We start from the raw sequence: 25,334 nt of genomic DNA, 5'->3' as shown, positions 1-25,334 counted from the left end.
GCTTTGGGTGTGCCATTAAACACGTGGCGTAGCGCTATTTAATGATAAACATCGCTGTTGTGCGTTATTTTCTTTGGATTTTAAAGCTGGCATTGAAGAACATTTGCAGGAGATGTGCTGTTCTTCAACTTGATATACATGATTAATTGTAAATCGAAAATCATTACCTTCATTTCATAACAGTTCTTCAGTTGCTTATGTTTATTCATTTTGACTTTGAGACGAATACAGGTGAGTTATGTGGAAAAGTACGTGCTTAGCGGGGTGATGGTATTCGTAATTCTGAACAGAAAACATCATATGGACATATGCTGTATTCCAAATACTTTCCGAGGTAGAACGTACTTAATGTATTTTTTTAAAGGACATCATATTCGACCCTGACAGTAAAAAATTGTTTATTTCACTATTGCAATTTCGGCCTTTGGGCCATTTTCAAGCGGTATTGCAAAAGACCACCATTCCAAGGGCATTACCACTTGAAAATGGCCCAAAGACCGAAAATGCAGTAGTGATATCAATAATTTCTATATGTTCTTTAAAAAATGCTATATGACTGTGAACCCAAAATATGAGAAGTTAAACATCTAATGTACATCTTTATTTATTTTCTGTGTTATTCAAACACTGTCATTGTTCACAACGTGTCACACACGGAGGAAGCTGACGTGAACATCTTGATACAGGACACTTGTGGTCTATGAAGTCGGGAAACTGCCTCAGACTGAACTACAGGAACTACACGAGCTACAGCGCATGCGGGTCGCGCGAGAATTTCAATATTCCCTCGCTCTCTTCGCGCTTAATGTTATTCCTAGAGAAAAAAATGAATAGGACAATTTTTGTAGGAAATTCGACATAGTTAATTTTGTGCTGCGATGCGTTTTCGGTGGAGGGTGTGGTTTTCGAGTTACTCAAGGAAAACCTGCAAAAAACGCTATTAAATGTGTTCTATCTCGGAAACCATTCGGAATAAGGCATATGTCCATACAATGTTTTTTCCTCAGAATCACTAACACTGTCGCCAATCAAATCATATACCTTTCCTCCAGACTCATTCTGTACCCGCGGTCTTTTGACGGTAGTGCTCGCGGCGACTAGGGCGGTGATCCCGCCGCTGGAGTGCTGCTTATTCTTCGTGTCTTACTGGCCCTGTTAATACCTACTGATAAAACAAATATCTCACTAGACTAATCTCGGACCACTCTATGTAATGGGCAAGTAAAATTCCGCTTTTTTTTTAAACTGAAAATAAACCGACCCTTTTCGTCAACAGTGGGCGTCGGACGAAAGAAGTGATGAGCTGACTTCAGCTACATAACGGAAAAACGAAGTTGCAAACGACTGCTGAAACAACACAGAGAATGAGCCTCACCAACCTTGGGTGAGGCACCCTGTACCGCTGCAAAATATCGGTAAGAGAATATCGTTAAGATACTTATGAATGTATAAGAGAGTGAGGTTGACAGTTTACTTACATTCCTCACTATTTTTCGCGTAGAATGATCCATGTTCTCGAACAAGATTTGAAAACACGCCTTCAACGTTCCGCGAATATGAGGGCTCTAGTTGTCACTGCACTGTATAGTACTTAGCGCAAGGGCATTAGGCACTTGCAGTGGGCGTAGCAAGTGACAAACTGCGTGTGAGCGCGGAAGTTTAAAAGCTGTACTTTCGGAAGGTCATAACTGCATACTACTACAATCATGGCCCAAATATTGCAGCGCGAAATTAGGTACTGACACAGGAGAAACGTGTATAAAAATACGTGTGAAATCTATGTGACATGTGCTAGCAAAGCGTTGTGTGAAACTCCTCCTCGGTTTTAACCGAACTTGCTACACACATTACTCGTTATTTGGAAAGAAATAGTATGGGGGTACGAGCCACCAACCTGCTATTAGGGTGGAGAGAGAGGGGGAGAGGAAGAGATGGACGGACAGAGAGGGTAAAGGAAGACAAGAACACCGATACGAGGAGGAGGAAATGTGTGGGCGTAACGGGCAGAAAGAGAGAAGGAGGACAGAGGGAGGGGACAGGGGTATGGACAGAGGAAGGAAAGAGGAGATGAGCAGAGAGACGGAAGAGGTGCAGATAAAGGGCGTGAGGAGATACAGAGCCAGGAGGACAAGAGCTCAGGGGTGGAGGAGGAGATGAAGAGAGGGGGAAAGAGCATATGGCCAGAGAGAAGGGCAAGAGAGGTGGACAAACATTTGGGGAAAGAGGAGATGGACTAACAGCAAGTACGTGTGCCAGGGCAACGCTGGGTACTCAACTGGTTATTAATGAAGTCTGCAACGCGCAGTATTCACGTTGACTCAGTACCAGACGTCCTCCATTATATTGTTGGGCTCACAGACGTGGAACTCACAATGTACAGAGGTTCAAGTGGTTCAAATGGCTCTGAGCACTATGGGACTTAACTTCTGAGGTCATCAGTCCCCTAGAACTAAGAACTACTTAAACCTAACTAACCTAAGGACATCACACACATCCATGCCCGAGGCAGGATTCGAACCTGCGACCGTAACGGTCGCGCGGTTCCAGACTGTAGCGCCTAGAACCGCTCGGCCACCTCGGCCGGCAATTTACAGAGGTGTCTTTCGTAGCGGCATCCGCCGCACTGGCGCAGCGGCCAAATATTGAGGAAGCACGCGCCCTGGTTCCTCGTCACACCGCACGCGCCGCTACTTGGCAGCGCAAGGAATGCGATCCCGCTCGCCTTTTTGTGCAGCCGCCCTGCCTGTTTTGTGTCAGCGCGGCGGCTCCGACCACCGGAATCTGCCACTACGGCTTCATTGCGCCCGCGGGCCGCACCTCGGGAATGAGGAACAAATAAAAGATCTGCCGCTGCATTAAACGGGAGGGGTCACTGGCCGTTCTCAGCGGCCCCTTACGCTACTGTCTGCTTTTATTGCTGTGCCCGTGGCTCTTACGTATACTTGCAAGAATGTTTGCACAAACCAATAAAAAGTAATCTGAGTCCGCTCTGGAGCAGAAGCAAAAACTCTAAAATCCCTTTGAGATTAATAAACAGCCATTTCTAATGGCAGCATCTTTGACTTTCCAGTAGCGTTAACCGCTAATATCTCCGTTTACGTTATATTTGTAGCAGTGGATAGAGTTGAAGTTCGCACAAAAATTCTGCATTCATAAGTTTGTATACAGCTTTCTATTACTATTTCTGATAAATAGTTGATTAAATACAGATAACTGACAGGTACGTGCGAAGTCGTGGTTTCCACAAATACTACTGTATTTCGGAATGCGTTTGGTCTCCTTCCGAAGGCTCGCCGGCCGTTTAAAAGGCCCACTTGTAGTGTCGCGAACACAAGAATGCTGTCCATCGTGTAGCCGAGGCGGTGCCGTGCCTTAGCCGGGAAGCGTCCAGCGCCCCGGGCTGCAACCTCGCCACAGCCTCACGTACACTGTCTCTCTCTCCCACACACACACAAACCCAGCGGCACAACCGGTTTGCTGCGCGCGCCGCGAGTCGCTTCCTTCTCTCTGATACTCCCGGACGCGCCAAGTGCCAGGCGCCCTCGCAGCGCTGAGACACCGCCAAAGCTACCTGCTGATACACCTCACACTAACAGGCGCCACTCCTGCTTCCAAAACGCAGCCATTTTTCGTCCGTCAGTGGTACTGCTGACACAGGACTTGTACTGCTTTGAAATGTTTCTATAATGAAGTCCCCCAGGCTGTGGATAAGCCATGTCTCCGCAACATCCATTCTTCCAGGAGAGCTAATCCGGCAAGTTTTGCAAGAGAGCTTCTGTGAATTTTCGAGGGTGGGCGATGACGTTCTGGTGGAAGTAAAGCTGTGAGAACGGGTCGTGACTCTTCCTTGGGTAGCTCAGTCGATAGGGAGGGCACTTGACCGCAAAAGACAAAGGTCCTGCGTTCGACTCTCGGTCCAGCACACAGTTTTGATCTGCAAGGAAATAATACAGAATAAGATGGTACCAGTTAAAATAAGTCCAACAACAGTTTTTCTCTTACTTCCGTAATGGCAGCATTCATTGCTAATATATTGTACAGTTTTCAGAACAGAGAACAACTAAATATGGATTCCAGGAAGTAAGAAGGGAAGTAGAAGTGTTCGAAAAGGTAGGAGGGTGGACGGTAGTGAAAAACACGCAGAAAGGACGTAAGGGTATGTGCCTGGAGTGCCTAAAGCATAGAGAAGTGTGTAGCAGGTGTTAATCCGTAAGCAGTTGTCCGATGCTGATGGTGATTGTGAGAGGCAAGGAAGGCAGAAAGAGAAACGAGAATGATACATTCAACATTCCATCAGTAGAGGCGACTCACAGTCTTAATTTTGAAATGGGCCACTGCCTTTTTTGAGATTGACTCATCCCTTCGCCCTCCGTATAAATTTAGGAAAATTGTGGAAACGTAAAATCAGGTCGGCCGGACGGCAATTTTAATCTCTCTGCTCTTGGGTACGAGTCCAATTTGACAAATACGCCGTCTCGTCCGACCATGCGTGTGAGGTTGGTTGTGGTCAGAAGTAGCAGTGTTTTTTGAGCACTTGATCACACAGGCTATGGCTACGACCCAACAGCTCGCGGTTCCCTCTCGTTATGTCCGGCCATAGCCGACGTTCCGGTAGAGACGCGCGATGTTTTCGGGAGCGGAGTCACCTGCGATAGTGGGGCGCAGTGCAGAGTGAGGCAGCCGGCCGCGGAGCCCTCAGATAACCGGCCGTACATCACTCGCTGCCGCTCCCACGCCGTGCAGTATTTACGGCCATCCTCCGCCTCTAGCGCCGTCTTTATTGTCCGCTGCCGCTCGCCACAGCCAGTCGATTCCGGCGATCACCCTTATGCCTCAAAAGCAACTGCGTCGCGTTCCTGACGCCCATCGAAGGCTATAACATGAACAACGCTTGTGTTTCATTAACGGTAGAGCTAGTGTTAGTTATTACCTCTCTGCGCAAATTCATAATCACAGATGCTACAGAAACCGATACAAACCTACCAGAGTGATGGTAGTTCCACAGAGTTTCCTGTGTTGGAAAGCTGCACCCTAAACCAGTTTCAGTTTACTCACTGTTTTCCTAATAAATCTTTCATCTTCCACTGAGAAACAGAGAGAATGTGGTACTGCTTTCCACACAGAAACGTTCTTTACTTACAGTAACAAACACTGTCTTTAGACGACACACATTTATTGACAGCACTTCATGTTCGTTACGGTGTACACCCGTAAAAAATAGCTAAGAAGTACGTATCCTAACATTGTGACAAATGCATACTTTCAGAACGATTCTAGCGTGTAGCAGAATAGCAGACTGAACAACCAACTACGGCGCGGCAGTGGCATTTGAGCAAATTACGACAGACGAATTACTCACATTTTGCAGTTTGGAAGCCTACCATAAACCATAAACAGCGAGTTTCGTATATGACGCAAAAAGAGATATGCAGTCTTGGCGAAAAAAGAAATGTTTGGCATGAAGCGTATGGGTGTAATTAATGGGCTATACGCTAGTGAGGGAAAAAAGAGCTGTATCCAGTTTGGTAATAATTATACCCAGAAAATAAGATACTAAAAATCAGAAAGAAAATATTCTCTCTTTCCAGACATCGGAATACCTCCAAAAGGAACGAAAAGGAAAATCCGTAAGGCAGTCAGAGCAAGTTACGATCCCGCCATAATTTTATATTGCGAACACGCTGTAAGGTATTAGTTCACACAAAAAGTTACGGAGTCCATAGCTCAGTCTGACATTGGCTACATTTCACTTTATCATCACGAAGGTTCTCACTCAGTTTCAGAAATGAACGGTTTATTCGAGTACCCTTGATGGTTCCGACGTCTTTAGAACCGTCTTTGTCAGAAGGATAAATGGTTACACCTACAATAGTTAACATTATATACATGTTGTGGACACTAGAAGATTTAAAGCTCTTGCATGAGGAAGTTAAAGGTTACAGACTAGATTAGTTGGAAGAATTAGAATTAGTAATTTTTGAGCATTTCACTTACAAAAACGATTATATTTTAAATGAACAGATGCAACTTAAAAACAGAAAATCCCTACATAGTTTTAAGCCCTTATTTTTGACAACATAATCGTTCAGTTCACCCATTTACTTATTCTTTCTGTATATAAGATTCCCTTTCGGTCTTTAGTACATGTAATTTTACATTTTTAGTCAAACATTTTTTGAGCAATAACCCAACAAAATGCCATATTTTCGTTTTATCATATGGTCACTAAATACCTTGTTTCTAGGTTATAGGTTTAATACTGTAACTGCTTTAAGCCATGTTAGGGCTATCCTCTCCACTCATTCTTGAACACACATCGTGCGCATACAAGTACTGCCCTCTCTCGCTCGAAACTTTCCTTAATCCAAGAAACATCGGCGCGACGTCGGTAGACTAGTTACATTTGTGAAGTACTATCTACTGACGATCGGCATGATTTGTATCGTTTTAGTATTGTGGAGGTAAATTTTTTATCGTGCATTGGTGCCTTACGACTACAATTTTAACGTACTTTCAAACCATTTATATTTCCAGTAAGTTCAATTGTTCGTTGTGTGGTAGTGATTTATTGTTCACTTTTTCTGTATACCTGTATTTTAAGATGCATATCATGTTAACCACTTTAAGTGTGTCCATTTATCCTCCTGAGGAAGACGTGGGAACCGAGCTCCAGGGATTCGATTAAACCGTTCGTTTTTGCAACTGACTGGGTGTATTTCACTGCATCCCCACGAAGATTCCACTCTACAGTTGCTACATCAAGCCATATTCAAGATTTTAATGACACTGAGAACACAGAAAAAACTCCAAAATAAACATCTGCTGTCGTCAAAAGTGAGACCCGAGGGACAGCCATAAAAGACGAGTGAGTCGGTTCTAAAGAGAATGTGTGGCGTTGTTCACTGCTACGGTCGGTTTTCATTCTCGTGCTGGTAGATTAAAAGTGCGTGCAAGACTAGGTAGGACTCAGAACCCAAATCTTCCCTACTGAGCTGCCGAGCTACAACTCGCTGCTTGTCTTCCAGGACTGCTGGTCCTGCATATCCTCTGCAAAGCTTAGAAAACAAAGCAGACCTATTGGCAAACTGAAGATGTGAGGACAGGCAGTGACCACGGAAGTAAAGGTTCCGGGTTCTATTACCGGTATATGACACAGTATTAATCTAGTTGGAAGTTTTGAGATTCGAAGCATTATTCACGGCAGCTGAGATTCCTTCCAGATCACTGCTAGGAATGCAAATAACGAGAAGAGGTCTACGGTACCGTGCCAGAAGCTATGGATCGCCCCTTCCTGCAGGGCTGTCCATAAATCCGTAAGAGTACGAGGGGGAGGCGAACTCTTGTGAACAGCACGTTGCAAGGAATCCCACGTATGCTAGATAGTGATCATGTATGGGAAGTTTGGTAGCCAGCAGAAGTGTTTAAACTACGAAGAGTGTTCCTGCAGCCACTCTGTAGCAATTCTGGGCGCGAGGGTTCTCGCATTGTCCTGCTGGAATTGCCCAAGTCGGTCCGAATGTACAATGGACATGAACGGATCCAGGTGATCAGACAAGCTGCTTACGTACGTGTCACCTGTCAGAGTTCCTATCTAGATGTGTCAGGGGTCCCATATCACTCAAACTGCACACGTCCCACAGCATTACAGAGCCTCCTCGAGCTTGAACGGTCCTCTGTTGACATGCAGGGCCCATGGATTCATGAGGTTGTCTCCATACCTGTACAAGTCCATCCGCTCGATACAATACTCGTCCGACCAGGCAACATGTTTCCAGTCACCAACAGTCCAATGTCGGAGTTGACGTGCCCAGGTGAGGCGTAAAGCTTAGTGTTGTGCAGTCATCAAGGGTACACGAGTGGTCGTTCGGCTTTGAAAGCCCATATCGATGATGTTTCGTTGAATTATTGGCACTCTGCCACTTGTTGGCCTAGCATTGAAATCTGCAGCAATTTGCGGAAGGGTTGCACTTCTGTCACGTTTAACGATTCTCTTCAGTCGTCGTCGGTCTCGTTCTTGCAGGATATTTTACCGCCTGCAGATGGCGTAGATTTGGTGTTTTACCGGATTCCTGATATTCACGGTACAGTCGTGAAATGGTCGTATGGGTAAATCCCCACTTCATCGCTACTTCGGAGATGCTGTGTCCCATCGCTCGTGCGCCGACCATAACACCACGTTGAGGCTCACTTAAATCTGCTATTGTAGCAGCAGTAACCGATGTGATAACTGCGCCAGACACTTGTCTTATGTAGGCGCCCGCAGTGACGTATTCTGCCTGTTTACATATCTCTGTATTTGAATACACATGCCTATACCAGTTTCTTTGGCGCTTCAGACTAGTATTCGCAGGAAGTCCCCCGTAATTTGTCTGTCCGACGATCCAGACTTAGGTTTTACCTGTTTTCTCAAAATCACTAGTGACTAATGCTACGAGGGTTCTTCCAAATAATTGATGGCCAATTTCGTTGGCCATTCCCGTCTGTCAGCAGAGTAAGTGCCCCGTGCCGTTAACGGGACGTTAAATTCTCTTCTTTCCGAACATTTTCACAGCTCGCTTCATAGAGACCTCATAAGAAAGCTTGGCGTGCGTGCACGGGAGACAGGTAATGGGTTATATTAAATTCTGCAAGTCTCCTAATTGGAAGTTGTCATTGGCGTGTGCAGAACGACAGGGGAAGAAGAGTCTCAACAGCCGGACGAACGAAGCACGAATTCCGCCTTTATCGACATACAAAAATCTACTCTCGAGTCGTTAATTGAATTCAGATGCGTTGCGGAGCTGCTGGAAATTCCTGTCTCGGGGCAGCGCGCACTTCAGAGCAGTCAGTAAATGTTAAGTACACGAAACCGGTTGCGAGGGCCGCGGAGCAGCGCCGATCTGACGGGATAAACTTATAACGGCGCACTGCAGTACGTAAGCCTGCGTGCGGCAATATGTTTACACCCAATTACGCTGCAGCCTTATGAATCAGCGGCGCAGAGTTTTTGGCGCGGCACACGAAAAGTGTCGACAGGGCTCGGTCGCCGGGAGTCACCTTGGAAAGTCCCGGCCGCGAGTTCTTTCCGCGGCGGAAACTTCTCGGCGTGACGTAACCGGTGGCGATTCTGGCAGCCGCTGCCGCTGCCGCTCCTCATCCCAGTTTTCTTTCCTTCTCTTTTTATTCGCCGCTCACGCGCTGAGGCCGATAAGTGTCGCTCAAAGGGCACCAGAAACAAGCTGATCTCAGTGTTTTCGTATCGTTCACACGCTATCAGTGGGAGTAGTAAATATCTACATATTTTTTTACGGCTTCATCACGACTTGCGTGGCTGGGAAGGAGGCGAGGGGGGAAAAAGAAAGACATAAAACTTTCCGGCGAGCGGCGACTGGAGGAATGAGTGTTTCTCCCAGAAATTCATTACGCGTTCGTACACTTTGTTGCGAGACACCTCTCTGCTGCCATAAACAGGTCGAAGTGGAGCAGACGTAGCAAAGTCGTGCGACGGACACGCTTACTGTGGTGTCACCGCCAGACACCACACTTGCTAGGTGGTAGCTTAAATCGGCCGCGGTCCATTTAGTACATGTCGGACCCGCGTGTCGCCACTGTGTAATCGCAGACCTAGCGCCACCACCAAGGCAGGTCTCGTGATACGAGAGAGCACTCGCCCCAGTTGTACGAGAACCTAGCTACCGACCAGATGTACGAAGCCTTTCTCTCTCATTAGCCGAGAGACAGAATAGCCATCAGCTAAGTTAATGGCTACGAACTAGCAAGGCGCCATTTGTATCAGTGCATATAGCTTACGAGTATTCAAGAGAGATGTATTCCAAGGACTAATAAAAAGATAAGTAATAAGCATCTACATACTTTTCTTCTTATTCATTTATAAGTTCTCATGTTCCAGACTTCACGCCCGTCTGCGTTAGCCTTGCGTGCCCTATCGGCTACAGCGTTAGTCTAGCTTGCCTTTTCAGCCATCTCAACTTCACGGTGTCGGCCCAGCTACCGACACAACACTTACGTCTGTTTGTAATATCGCAAGACAGTCTGATCGCCTTTTCATTTACAGGGGACGGACAAGAAGACCGCGGGAAATGTATGGCTGAACGCAAATGCTGATGTTGGCCAGGCCTGTAGGTTGTGCTGTTCGACCACGAATGGCACTCGCGTAATGTCCCCAGTAATTTTCGTTCGTGGCCAAATCGCTGTTTTGTGTAGCTGAGAGTGCATTACATCGGACCTGAGTGAATCGATTGAGAGCGCATTGTCTGTGCTCGTATGGTGCGTGCTTTCGCAACCGAGGGAGCTGAAGTGTTTGGTGTTTCAAGAAGCATCGTATGGAAGATTTATACCGCATACATGGAAAGTGGAAGTAGCAACGCGGATGAAAGTGTGTGTTGAGTAATTGCGATGGACGGTCATTGAGGAGGAGTCGCACTCGCGAATATTGTCAGCATGAGTACACTACGATGGGAGCTTTATAAGCTGGGAACTGTAGAGCTAACTTGAATTATCAGTGCTGCAAATTTCCATTACAGGAAAACGTAGTTGAGAAGCTACAAAACCTGGTGCAAATGGTTCAAATGGCTCTGAGCACTATGGGACTTCACTTCCAAGGTCATCAGTCCCCTAGAACTTAGAACTACTTAAACCTAACTAACCTAAGGACATCACACACATACATGCCAGAGGCAGGATTCGAACCTGCGACCGTAGCGGTCGCACGGTTCCAGACTGTAGCGCCTTTAACCGCTTGGCCACCCCGGCCGGCTACAAAACCTGGACTGTGGAGGAATTGGACAAAGTAATTTGATCGGAGGAGTCTTGTCTCACAGCGTTTCCAGCTTCTGGTCGATTTTACTGTCCAAGTATGAAAAATGGCCGTAGTTCGGTAACGATTTGGGCAGCCATATCACGTTATTCCATGGACCCACGGTTACTCTGTAAGACCTCATTAGTGCCAATGATTATGTGACCATTTTAACTGACCACGTCCGTGCCATGGTACAATGTTTCTTCCCCTGTCGTGGTGCTCTATTCAAAGATGACAGGGCCCCCTTTCACAAAGCTCGCATCGTCAAGGACTGGTTTTGTGTACACGAGAGTGAACTGACCATCGTTACCCCAACTTGGCACAATTCTGCAGAAAGAACAGCGTAAGACTCCGTTTAAAACGATACAGGACCTGTACTTATCCATTCCTAGAAGGCTTGAATTGTTTTGAATGCCACAGGGTTTACTACATCGTATTAGGGATGGTACTGCATTAAGCTTCTCGTCTTTCCATGTTTTTGTCCACCCCTTGTATGTTGGTGCTTAGTAACCGTATGTCCACAACTAAAATTCGAATAGTTATTTTTTTTTTCAAAAGTGCAATTTTTCTTTATCTCTCTGCCCATACATGTTTTCGCACCTATGTGTTCAGGAAAACCGCTGTTCACAGTTTCTCTAATTCTGTCTCGTAGTTCAATCGTAAACTACAAAGTGGATTCGGGATTAGACGCAGCAGTATTGATTCAAGGCTTTATGGTGTCACGTACAAAATATACTGAAACGACGAAGAAACTGGTATAGGCATACGTGTTCATATACAGAGATATAAAAATAGGCATAATAATGCGCTGTGGTCGGCAACGCCTATATGAGACAAGTGTCTGCGGGAGTTGTTACATCGGTGAGTGCTGCTGCAATGGCAGGTTATCAAGATTTAAGTGACTTTGAACGAGGTGCTGTACTCGGCGCAAGAGCGATGGGAGACAGCATCTCCGAGGTAGCGGTGAAGTGGGGATTTTCCCGTGCGACCATCTCACGAGTGTGCCACGAATATCAGGAATCCGGTGAAACATCAAGTCGTTGACACCTGTCCGGACGGTAAAAGATCCTGCAATATCGGAACCAATGACGGCTGAAGAGCATCGTTCAACGTGACGGAAGTGCAATCCTTCCGCAAATTGCTACAGATTTCAATGCTGGGCCATCAACAAGTGTCAGCGTGTGAACTATTCAACGAAACATCATCAATATGGGCTTTCGGAGACGAAAGCCCACTTTCAAGAGTGCACGACACAAAACTTTAGGCCTCGCCTGGGCACTTCAACACTGACATTGCAATGTTGATGACTGGAAACATGTTGCGTAGTCGGACGAGTCTCGCTTCAAATTGTATCGAGCGGATGGAGGTCTACGGTTATGGAGACAACATCATGAATCCATGGACCCTGCACGTCAGCAGGGGACTGTTCAAGCTGGTGGAGGCTCCGTGGTGGTGTGGGGCGTTTGCAGTTGGATTGATATGGAACCCCTGACACGCGAACATACGCCTCTGACAAGTGAGACGTACGTAAGCAATCTGTCATTCACCTGCATCCATTCGTGTCCACTGAGCATTCCGACGGACTTGGGAGATTCCAGCAGGACACTGCGACGCCCCACACGTCCAGAATTGCTACAGAGTGCCTCCAGGAACACTCCTCTGAGTTTCAACACGTCCTCTGGCCACCAAACTCACCAAATATGAACATTATTGAGCATATGGCTCAAATGGCTCTGAGCACTATGGGACTTAACATCTGTGGTCATCAGTCCCCTAGAACTACTTAAACCTAACTAACCTAAGGACATCACACACATCCATGCCCGAGGCAGGATTCAACCTGCGACCGTAGCGGTCGCGCTATTGAGCATATCTGGGATGCCTTGAAACGTGCTGTTCAGAAGAAACATCCACTCCGTCGTACTCTTACGGATTTTTGGACGGCCCTGTAGGAGACATGGTGACAATGCAGTCCACCACTACTTCAGACATTAGTCGAGTCCATGCCACGGCGTATGGGGCACTTCTGCGTACTCGCGGGGACCCTACACGATATTAGGCAGGCGTACCAGTTTCTTTGTCTCTTCAGTGTGTTTTGGTCAGTTGGACCAGAACTTGGTCTTCTATCTAGCCTATAAACTGGCTTTCTGGATAATCTAATTTTTTAAAGATATTTGTATTTACTGCCCAGTTTACACTCCATACACAGTGCTCATTCGCAGTGGCGTCTGTGGCTGACTTCTCCTGAGGCGTGTAACAAGCGCACAGCAGACCCAAAATATCACCCCGTGAAAACTGTCCCACTGCCGAGAACCAAACGGCTTACCTCTGCCTCTGGTGTTTTATCATCAGCATACTGTAGCGGAAAAGTCACAGATACTGGTTATCAGTCTGGCAGTTGGCTACTGGCGTGCACCACATAACCCGTAACTGTAATACAGGGTTATTCAGAAGTACCTGTGGTGTTTCAGAAGCTGGCAGCGTTAAAAGTACGAGAGACAGAGAAAACAGGCACATGTCGGTGGGCAGAACACTCTCCAAGCTTTTTTATATTCCAATTCGTGCATTATTTATTGCAAAGAAAGTACTAATAAAACACACGACAAAACTACAACTTTGGTTCAAACGTCCGCCATTTTATTATTTTTTCAAATTTCAAAAGCACTATGCTATTACTCCATGCGCAAAATCCTATTTTTATTTCAGATAAGAGTTGCAGATTGCAGGACTTTCGTCACGGAGAGGCGTCATAGAGCAACTTTAAGTCGTCGGATGGGAAGCTTAATCACTACTGAATGGTTGCTTCATTAGTTTTCCAATAAGAAAAGTGAAGATCGCTTATTTTATAGGCTGACAGAGGAGAATAGACCCGCAAGTCGCTGCTGCTGCCTGGGAAGGTGAAACGGCAGCTGCCCACTTCGCTAATCTGTTCACTGGGCTTCCTGCCTGCAGCCGCGAAATAACTCGGTGCGACACTAAGGTGGGTGATCAGTCTGTATGATATGACAGGCGTGCCCCCTAGTAATGCACACAACAACTACGCCACGGCGTGTATTAAGAATCGGAACTTGGAAAGACGCTGTAACCACTCACACGCGTCATTCGCCTGTATGTCTCTGAATCGTCTTCTGATACCCTGAAGGTAACTCTACTTGCGAATGGGTCCCGTATAATGTTGTAGGAGTGTCCTGGAGTAGAAGCGACTGTAGCGAGCGGACGAGTGACGAGGCGCTGTATCTTGGCGCAGGAGCGATTAGAGACGGGGTGGCAGGCATTGGGTAAGCGCGCTACTTGTAGCCTCGGACCCTGGGGGACGCCGGTTCGTGAGGTCACGGCGTGGCGCGCCTAGCGGCTGGCCGGACCCCAGGCGTGTCCCTGCCGACCCCGAGGCGGTCTCGACGCCGAGAGAGAGAGAGAGAGAGACAGCTGTGTCTCACGTACTGGAAAAGCAGTACTGTAACTGCGTGATTCACATTCTCGCTGCAGCCGAGCAAGGCTGTCACCACCGACGCCGATCGTCTTTGTACAAACGCCTTCCAGTTTAACCCTCAGACCGTAGATGATATAGGCCGCGTGCAACGTCATTAGATTAAAACGAACGTCTCAATAAGGTGACTAGCGGCGGTACTCATTTGCTGCAAACTGGAATACTGTTCAGTTTATCTTCATTAGAATATTTTCAACAAATGTTTCATCACCACAACGGTGAAATCTTGTTCTGCAGTTGCCTACATCGAAAGTGATGTGAAAGGTAGTGATATTCGTTGTAAACGTAAGCCTGCTTTAAAAAACACAAAAGAAATCACGAACACTATTTTCGAGAGTAAGTCAGAGAATTTACCGGCTAAAGAGTGGCGTCGTTACGAAGCAGCAGCGAATCTTCTTGCATTTGAGAGTATGTATCTATCTGTTTCCAAATATTACGAATTGAATGATAAGACTCGGGTTACTCGGCTACTGCCATGACCTGTAGATGTTCGAAATTTGAACAAAATCGGTAATCATTATCAAGAACGTGCCCGGATACTCATGAGCGTTAGCACGCCACTTTCGGGATTCGGAGATGCACGCCGACCATGGATCGAAACGTCACCGTCTATTCGAAGGGGCGGTTTTTAGGCAGTTTCCCACATCCGACTACGTGAATACCGGCCTGGTGTCCACGACCTGCCTCAGTTACTCAATTCGCCAACTTTTACACGCTTTCAGATAGATAACACTAGACGCAAGTAGATGAGACACACAATTTCTATCCTATGGAGAGAGGGCTGGGGGAACGAGACGAAGTGCGTGGCGACGGAAAGGACATCCAGCTACCACTCTGTACCAGTAACATGGCCACGTCTGTGAATCGTTATCAAATCAAATGAGATAATAGACTACAGTAAATATTATTACAATATTCACTGAAGAGCAAAAGGAACTGGTACACCTGCCTAATACCGTGTAGGGCCCAACGATTACGCAGAAGTGCTGCACCATGAAGTGGCATGTTATTGAGAATTATATCATACGAAATAATGACTCTATATAATGTCAGCAGTAGTTCTGGAGAGGAGGGGGGGGGGGGAGGGGGAACTGACACCATGAATCCTGCAGGGCTGTCCGTTAATCCGAAAGAGTACGAACTCTTCTGAACAGCACGTTCCAAGGGATCCCAGATATGCTCAATAACGTTCATGTTTGTGGGGTTTGGTGGCCAGCGGAAGTGTTTAAACTCAGAAGAGTGTTCCTGGAGCCACTTTGTAGCAATTCTGGACGTACGGGGTGTCGCATTATCCTGTTGAGATTGCCCAAGTCCGTCGGAAAGCACAGTGGACACGAACGGTGAACTGACAGGATGCTTACGTACGTGTCACCACTCAGAGTCGTATCTAGACGTATCAGGGTCCCATATCACTCCAACTGCAAACGCCCCACACCGTTACAGGGTCTCAACCAGTTTGAACAGTCCCCTGCTGACATGCAGCGTCCATGGATTTATGAGGTTGTATTCTTACCTGTACACATCTATCCGCTCGATACAATTTGGAACGAGACTCGTCCGTCGAGGCAACATGTTTCCAGTCATCAATGTCGGTGTTGACGTCCCCAGGCGAGGCCTAAACCTTTGTGTCGTGCAGTCATGAAAGGCTCAGAAAGCCCATATCGATGATGTTTCGTTGAATAATTCGCACGCTGACAGTTGTTGATGGCCCAGCATTGAACCATGCATGCACTTCCGCGACGTTGAACGATTCTCTTCAGTCCTCGTTGGTCCCATTCTTGCAGGATTTTTATCCGGCTGGAGCGATGTCGGAGATTTGGTGTTTTATCGTATTCCCGATATTCACGGTACACTCGTCAAATGGTCGTTCGGGAAAATCCCCACTTCATCGCTACCTCGGAGATGCTGTGTCGCCTCGCTAGTGCGCTGACTATAACACCACGTTCAAACTCACTTAAATCTTGATGACCTGGCATTGTATCAAAAGTAACCGATCTAACAGTTGCGCCAGACACTTGTTGTCTTATATTCGATTTGGCGACCGCAACGACATGTTCCGCCTGTTTACATATCTCTGTATTTGAATACGCATGTCTATACGAGTTTCTTTGGCGCTTGAGTGTAAGATTGTTATTGAGAATTATATCATACGAAATAATGACTCTATATACTGAACACAGCATTTATATACGTATAGTTTTCAGTAAATAGAGCTATTGGGTCAAGGCGAGCTAAGAGTGCTATGTAATTCTTCGCTCTCCAAATGAGGACGAAGTGCAGTCGACGCTATTCCCGCTGTGGTGCGAGAAAATTAATGAAGTGTTAGCGCAATAGACAAACCAGCATGATCGCGCCGCACGTTTCTGCAGAAATATTCTCGTTATCGGAGTGAAATACTGGCAGACAACAAACTGCGGACGCGCAGTATTTATCTGGCAGGAGTTAGCAAGGCTGAGAGCCGCTCGCCTCGTATACATATTTTTTTTTTAAAGGAGCACTTCGTTAAGGCGATTGAGAAAGCCGCTACAGAAAGCTGGATTTGCCGGTCGCGAGCTGCGGCGCGGCTGCTATGACGGCGCGAAGGCCGGCCGTAGGCAGAGCCGCGTGTACTGCAAGGTACTCCTCGCACCCGGCCGGGCGCGGCCACCTGGGCCGTAGAAGCGCCGGCTCCTACCTGCGCCCGGAGACTGCCCATCGAAAGTGAAAGCCGCCGCCGCCCGCGCCATCGCACCGCCGAATTGCACCGCACTGGGGCAAGGACTGCTGGAGCGAGCCGAATGACGGGCGCCGCTCCCCGCACTGGACGGCGTTGCCCAACGCGGGCCGGACGGGATACTGGAGACGTGCTCGCTTCGACGTGTTGTGGTCTTCACGCGTAGTCCGCGCTGGGCTACTCACACAGCTTGCAGAAGGTGGAGATCAGTGCCCGGACATCAATTTGGCGCGTGCATAACTCTCTGGTCCTGTAGTCGTGAGGGCGCTGGTTATAATCTCGTTTGACGTAACTCTTTCTTTTATTTTTACTCAAATCGATACGTCAATAGATGGTGAATCGTAATTTTTTGAGGTCCGTCCGCCAGTCGGTATGAAAGGAACCCTTATAGGATAACTTCATCTACATCTACACCTACGTGATTACTCTGCGCCGGCCGAAGTGGCCGTGCGGTTAAAGGCGCTGCGGTCTGGAACCACAAGACCGCTACGGTCGCAGGTTCGAATCCTGCCTCGGGCATGGATGTTTGTGATGTCCTTAGGTTAGTTAGGTTTAACTAGTTCTAAGTTCTAGGGGACTAATGACCTCAGCAGTTGAGTCCCATAGTGCTCAGAGCCATTTGAACCATTTTTGATTACTCTGCTATTCACAATAAAGTGCCTGGCAGAGGGTTCAGTGAACCAACCTGAAGCTGTCTCTCTACTCTCGAACGTCGCGCGGGAAAAACGAGCACTTAAATTTTTCTGTGCGAGCCTTGATTTCTCTTATTTTATCGTGAAAACCATTTCTCCCAATGTAGGTGGGTGCCAATAGATTGTTTTCGCAATCGGAGGAGACAACGTGATTGAAATTTCATGAGAAGGTCCCGTCGCAAAGAAAAACGCCTCTGTTTTAATGATTGCCACTCCAATGCACGTATCCTGTCTGTGACACTCTCTCTTGTGGTACTATCGTTGTTATCGTCTGTCTGTCCACTCCTTAAATCCCCCTTTTCTCACGGACGAGCAGAAGTATCGAGCCGAAATTTATGTAAAGTACTAAGGTCTATGGTTCGTTGGCGGTGTAAAAAATTGAAGCATCTAAGTCAATGCAGTCAAAAGATTCCGCTACTTATGTCACATACTTTGATACTCGCAAACTCACACATCAAAACATATAGATGAACTGTCTCTATACATCATTAACTTTGTACGGAACCCTCAGTGCGCAAGTCCTACTCTTCCATGTCCCGTTTTGTTAATGAAACAACGTCTTTTTATTTTGCATTACTGAAATGCGCGTCTTCGTAATACACTAAAATTTGATGCAGTATAGCATAACATCATTTAGAAAACTTTACACTTTCTTATTACGAATAAATACAAACACAAATCAGCAATATACATATGGTATCCCACCTAAGTCTGCCACATCACATATTTCCGAACAACGAAACAAAATGTAAAAAATACAGTGAGCCAAGGATGCACCTAAATGAGGGGCTGACATAATGGGCAGGGATGCACAATCCAAAAATGTAAACAAATACGATTTCCAGCACAAAGAACGTGCTTTTTATTATTATTAATGGCACCTCATGTATCTCCGAAACGAAACGAAACGTAAATGTATGCAGCTATATCAGAGCTCACACAGTGGACAGGAATGAGCAGTGTATAAATGTAAACATCACTTTCAACACAAAGTTACATTTTTTAAAATAGGATTTCTATGTTATTCTACGGAAATGAAAACTAGAGCCAAACAAACACGATTTCCAGCACAAAGAACGTGCTTTTTATTATTATTAATGGCACCTCATGTATCTCCGAAACGAAACGAAACGTAAATGTATGCAGCTATATCAGGGCTCACACAGTGGACAGGAATGCGCAGTGTATAAATGTAAACATCACTTTCAACAGAAAGTTACATTTTTTAAAATAGGATTTCTATGTTTTTCTACGGAAATGAAAACTAGAGCCAAACAAACACGATTTCCAGCACAAAGAACGTGCTTTTTATTATTATTAATGGCACCTCATGTATCTCCGAAACGAAACGAAACGTAAATGTATGCAGCTATATCAGGGCTCACACAGTGGACAGAAATGCGCAGTGTATAAATGTAAACATCACTTTCAACACAAAGTTACATTTTTTAAGTAGGATTTCTACGTTTTTCTACGGAAATGAAAACTAGAGCCACCATTAGTGACAGCAGACTAGTTGTCACTATTCTACACGACATACCTTCTGAAATACAAAAACTTTAAAGGAGGGCAGTTTCTGCCGTAATGCGCAGAGCAAGGTTTGCCTACAGCAGGCTTCAGGACAGTGCACGCAACCCGCAGTACGGGATTACGGCAGAAACTGTGGCGCCGTTGCCCTCCTTAAAAGCCTACGTATTGCAGAAGGTATGAGGTTTAGAGCAGTGAACGCAAGTCTGCCATGAATAATTATGCCTCTAACTTTCGTTTTAGTAGAAAAAACATACCGCTCCTATTTAAAAAAATGTAACTTTATGTTGAAAGTGACGTTGGTTTTACATTTATAGATTGCGCATTCCTGCTCACTGTGTGAGCCTCTGATATAGGTGCCTACCTGGCCATTCGCATTTTTTCCCATTTTGTTTCGTTTTGGAAATAACTGAGGTGGCAGAGTTTGGTGAGACACCCTGTACAGGGCGAACAGTAATAAAACCGACAAACTGCAGGGACGGATTTCAGACTGTAAATGGAGGAAAAAAGGTTCTACGAACACAAGTCCGGAAATGAACGGTATCCGTGAAACGGCAACATATCGTGCCGGAACACAGTATGGAGCTGAATCGCATCCCATGTCGTATATATAGCTTTTAACAATAAGACACTTCCTATTTTTGTACCACATTTTAGTTCATTATGAATATCAGCATTTCGTGAAATTAGTACGAGTAATTAGGAGGTGTATCAGAAAGTAAGGTCCGATTAGCCACGTAAGGGAAACCACTGTGAAAATCTGATGGAACTTCGCACAGCTGTGTTTGTCAGTGTCTTTAGTGTGCCCGCCGATCGCTTCACTTCGCTCTTTTCAGTGCAGAGCGTAGAGTTACCACTTAGAAATGCCTAAAACAACAGTGTCTCCCGACAAGTATCTGTATCTGGTGAGAAATTTCGCCCGAAGCTATGCAACCCACAAAACATAAATGTCATGCGTTTGTTTCTTCAAGAGAATTCTCAGCCGCATTCTGACGGGTCAATGAAGACGTTCCTGCAGAGTTTTCGATGAGAAGTGTTTGATCACCCTCAATATAGCCCTTAATTGGCTCCCTCCGTTATTCATCTCTGCTCGCATTAACCGCTGGCTACAGAGGCAACCTTTTGGCACAAACAACGAAAGGCAGACCAGCGTAGAGAACTGGCGGAAAGCACAAGCGGCTGCTTTCTGTGACGAGGGTACTGGGAAGTTAGTAGAATGGCACGACAAATGTCTAAGTCGGAGCAGTATCTGGAAGGTGTCGCGAACTGTTGTGAATACAAAAATTTTTATATTCACTGGTTACCATTCCGCGACCGATTGGACCTTACTTTTCGAACAGCCCTTGTAAAATAAAGAAGACGTTACTTCCTGACGGATTAAAACTGTGTGCCGGACCGAGACTCGAACTCGCTACCTTTGCCTACCGCGGACAAGTCCTCTAGCAACTCAGCTAGCCAAGCACGACTCTCGCCCCGACGTCACAGCTTCAGTTCCGCCAGTACCTCGTCTCCTACCTTCCAAACTCCGCAGAAGCGCTTCTGCATACCTTGCAGAACTAGCACTCCTGGACGAAAGGTATGCAGAAGATCTTCTGCGAATTTTGGAAGATAGGAGACGAGGTACTGGCGGAACTGGAGCTGTGAGGACGGGGCGAGAGTTGTGCTTGGGTAGCTCAGATGGTAGAGCACCTGCCCGCGAAAGGCAAAGGTACCGAGTTCGAGTCTCGGTCCTGTACACAGGAAGTTTCATATCAGCGCACACTCCGCTGCAGAGTGAAAATTTCATTCTGGAAAGAAGATGTCATTTCGTTAAAAATTGATAACTAACATTTCAATCTGAATATAAATGTAGAGTTCAAATAAAAGTGTAAAAACAGTTGCTTCTAATGAGATTACAAGATGTAGGTGGGTGCGGCTCTGCTCTCTTCGAAAGCTCTATTTTTTTTAATGCTTAACAGTGCTGAGAAGTCTTCAAAGGGGACAGACAGCTTTTTCAAGAGCATCGCACTCCTCTCCAGTTTCTGTAAGAGTGAAGAAAAGTGGAGAGTGTCGGTTGGTAAGGTCCCCAGTGAACTGCCGTTATGGGCTCGAGAGGTGCTGCGCGGACGCTGGGACAGGGCAGGTGGCGAGTCGCTGTGGGAACGCTCAGGGCGACTCTGCACGACGCAGTCCCTGGCGGGCCCAGAGGCGCAATCACACTTGCGGTCGCGGGCGGGCCTCGCCGCGTCCTTGCCGGCACCGCGGCACGCCGGCAGAGAGAAAGGAGCCGAGCTGGGGGAGGGGGAGGGGGAGGCGGAAAGGTAGTGCGCGCAGTGCCGCGCCGCGCCGCCGGTGCTGTCATTGGCCGCAGCTCGGTTCTCACGCCGCCGCATCCGGGTAGCGCCCAGGTCCTTCGTCACTTCCTTAGCCGGCCGACCTAGCCTCTGGCCGACACGCTCAGAACGGAGTCGTGATCGTCGGGCTGTGGAAACAGTTCCGGACACAGCCCCACTTGCCTATTTCAGGTCGCGCAGAGCGTATCTCGGCAGCCTCGGAATAGCTCGGTCTGTAGCACTGCGCGAAGCCGCGATGGACTCCTCAGTGGGAGTCTGTTACTCGGACAAATTAATATCACTGTTCCGCTCCACGTGAATGAGTTTCTTATCACTTATGCCACTGGCAAATCCTCAGCAAAGTGATCAACATCTTAGAAAATTACTCGTTGCTCGATATTCCGACCGCAAGATGCACCCTTCTTACCTGCACTCATGACTTCGTCAATCTAATGATTACTTTATAAATCGTTTTTGGTGGTCATCACAATGAGCTTACAAAGTACTGTTCTGCACTGTAGTTTTCGGGCTAAATGTGGGAGTGTTTCAGGCAAGGGAAACAAAAGCGCAGAGGTACAGGGCGGGGCAAATAAAAGTGGCGCGGATGACTGGATACGACTGAACGTGGATGTATGCACATAATCACACCGTGTGATGCGCACATCGCGTGTACGCCACACCGGTTCAGAGTGTAGTGCGCACTGTGTCAGTGTGAGTGGAGCAGTGCAAAGAGACGCTGGTATCCACACTGGAGCTCACAGTCTTCAAGAACTGCAGCAGAACATTTCGGATGAGACTGCAGCAATTCCAACAGTCCAGTTTCGATCCGCCTTCAAGCAATTTGCTGACCAGGATCCAAAAGTGCCAAGAAATGAATGTGGTCACTTTCATCTGCTATACTCAGATTAGTACTGTGTTGCTGTACTTTGAGCCACTCTTATTTGCCCCAAGCCAGTATTTCCATATATATCTCTCTCTTATTCTCAAATGTTTTCCTTCTTGCGGAATATGAGTGTTCTTAATTACCGACATAGCTAAGCATCATCCCTACACACAGGCTCGAACTGGAGAAGAATAAAGAAGAAAATCGGGCGTGCACTTCCAAAGCAATTCACCTTACGTGAAAGCCAATTACCGAAAACCAAATCCAGTGTCTTATCAATTAGCTAAATCACCACGATGAGAAAATTCTAGAAAGTAGAGCCAATACAGGGGCTTACCCACAATCATTCTTCGCACGCGCCATTCGCGAGTGGAACAGGAAAGGGGGGATCAGTTTGTGGTATCATACGTGCCCTCCGCCACACACTGTCACTTGAGTTGCGGAGTATTGATGTAGATGTAGAAGTAGGTTAACCCCCAAGCTTGACATCAGTTACATGTATAAACGACTTAATTACCGTTCGAAGACGATCTACAACTGCACCTCGTTATTTACAAGCTATTGCGATGTTTTCCGTCGGAAACATTGTAGGAAATAAGAGGAGAGTTTAATGCCCCTTTCACCTTCTACGCACTGCACAATAAAGAGTGAGAGGGGGAGACTGTGTGTGTGTGTGTGTGTGTGTGTGTGTGTGTGTGAGAGAGAGAGAGAGAGAGAGAGAGAGAGAGAGAGTGAGTGTGTGTGTGTGTGTGTGTGTGTGTGTGTGTGTGTGAGAGAGAGAGAGAGAGAGAGAGAGAGAGAGAGAGAGAAGGAATTAGCAATTTTTTTAGGTGTACCTAGATTTCGATCTTAGGCTGAAAGCGAAATTTTATTGCGTGACGATATACAGCAGTTGCTGCGACGAGTTTTTAGGTAACCAGGCAGCAAGATGGTCTATATTGGCTGAAACCGGTCATGGATAACACGTAATACTGCGATCTAGATTGTCTTACTCAGGCAGTATGAATATACTATCACTGTGGTATCTCCTCGACAGAATAATGCCATATTCAGTAAATTCTGTAGGTATGAAGAGAACCAAAGAGATTTTGTGATCCCTCGCACAACGTCCTCACAGTGCATGGGGATGGGTAAGCCGTATGCTGCCGACCTTGCTGAAGGATCCGTGAAGGCATTCATATCAAATTATTTGAGGAAACGATTGTTCAAAATGGTTCAAATGGCTCTGAGCACTATGGGACAACTGCTGTGGTCATAAGTCCCCTAGAACTTAGAACTACTTAAGCCTAACTAACCTAAGGACATCACACACATCCATGCCCGAGGCAGGATTCGAACCTGCGACCGTAGCGGTCGTGCGGTTCCAGACTGTAGAGCCTTTAACCGCTCGGCCACTCCGGCAGGCGAAACGATTGTAAACCTGGGTAAATCTACGTCAGGTCACGTAGTGGTTCCAGCTCGACCACCTTCAGTTTTCTGCAAGTTTATACAAAATGTACGTAAGGAGCCTATATGAACTTAAGCCAGGTTTCATATCCATCTGTAACTTGGTGTACGTATTACAGTCGTTTTCGCATGGGCCACTTCTTTTCGTAACCTGAAACGTTCAGGAATCCGTTGTTCCTGGCCCAGTACAGCTACGATCCAGCGACTTGCCATTCTGACCCATGTTACTCAGCTAAATATTGATAGTTGCTGCAAGCACGAACTCTCCCTTGTTCTGTGGTTTCCCTTCTCCTAATTTTCACTACCTGTTCATTTTATGCTTTGTATCTACATTTTTTTTCGCCATCCTTCTGCATCACAGCGTTTGAAGTAAATTCATTTTGCTAAGCATTTTCCACTTCTCTAGCTTTTTCTTGGCCATTTTTTACTTCCATCCAATAATGCTAAGCTCTCATCCATTTCCCACGATGCTATGGCAATAACTGTGAACCAGTTAACCTCTTTCCTTGAAAATAAAAAAAAATTTTTTTCTGATGACATAGTGCCGATGCCTTAGGCCCGCCCTTCTCGTGTATTCTTACTTGTTACATAGCTGTTTGCTTTCACTTCTACTTGGCCTTCCAAGTTTACACGTTTAGCAAATGGTTCAAATGCCCCTGAGCACTATGGGACTTAACTTCTGAGGTCATCAGTCCCCTAGAACTTCATAATCAATAATAATTATACAATATTAACCCACCTCCTAAGATGATTAGTGGGTCATAATGATTATACATAGATACGATTACAATGCAGCTTTTAGAATTGTGTTAATGAGCTACAGTTTAACTACTACAATGTGTTAGTTTCAGTTTACTACGACAATGGGCAATTTGATCTAACTACTTATTACTTAACTAATGATTATTTCTTATTACCTGCAGCGTCACAGGTGTGCCAGTTGTATACAAACCTACTTAGGATAGCCAGGCTCAACGAGCTAAACCCGAAGAGCATACCCCTGGCACTGGGCTAGCCAAGGTAAGTAATCGCAGCAGTTCCCTAAATTAGTGTTCTAATATAAGTCCTACAAAACTAACTTAACCTACGTCATACCCGGTGCTTGTTTTGATCGATGTTGTTGAGCCCCCACACCTGTGTTAGCTCCATTTGGAGCACAAAACGAATTTAAATGTATCAGAACTACTAGATGCACCGCGGGTTGACGATCACACGCCCGCCCCCCGAAACGCGCTCCGGCCAGCCACAGAGGCGGCCGCGACGTGGGAGCGTAATGTAAGCCCGACTTGGGGCGAGCGGCGGCGCCGGGCTGTCAGGAAGCGCGGCGCAGAACTGACGTCTGCCCCGGCGGCCTATTAGTCGCGCAGACAATGGCCTGCCCCGCTGAATAACCTGCCGCAGAACAATGCGCTAAGGTGGCCGCCGGATATCGACCGGCCAGCTGGCCACTCGCCACTCGCTCACTGAGACTGCGCC

The 25,334-nt window shown here is 46.6% G+C and overlaps 1 protein-coding gene across 1 annotated transcript in view; it reads right to left on the bottom strand.

The window, feature by feature from the left end:
- LOC124621836 (steroid receptor seven-up, isoforms B/C) overlaps positions 1 to 25,334 on the bottom strand; it is a 531,170-nt gene that overhangs the window by 72,261 nt on the left and 433,575 nt on the right. The gene's annotated exons all lie outside the window — the stretch shown is intronic.

Source organism: Schistocerca americana, chromosome 7, assembly GCF_021461395.2.
Source record: "Schistocerca americana isolate TAMUIC-IGC-003095 chromosome 7, iqSchAmer2.1, whole genome shotgun sequence".
Taxonomy (NCBI): Eukaryota; Metazoa; Arthropoda; class Insecta; order Orthoptera; family Acrididae; genus Schistocerca; species Schistocerca americana.
The sequence above is the reverse complement of the archived record's forward strand: the minus strand, read 5'-3'. Positions and strand labels throughout refer to the sequence as shown.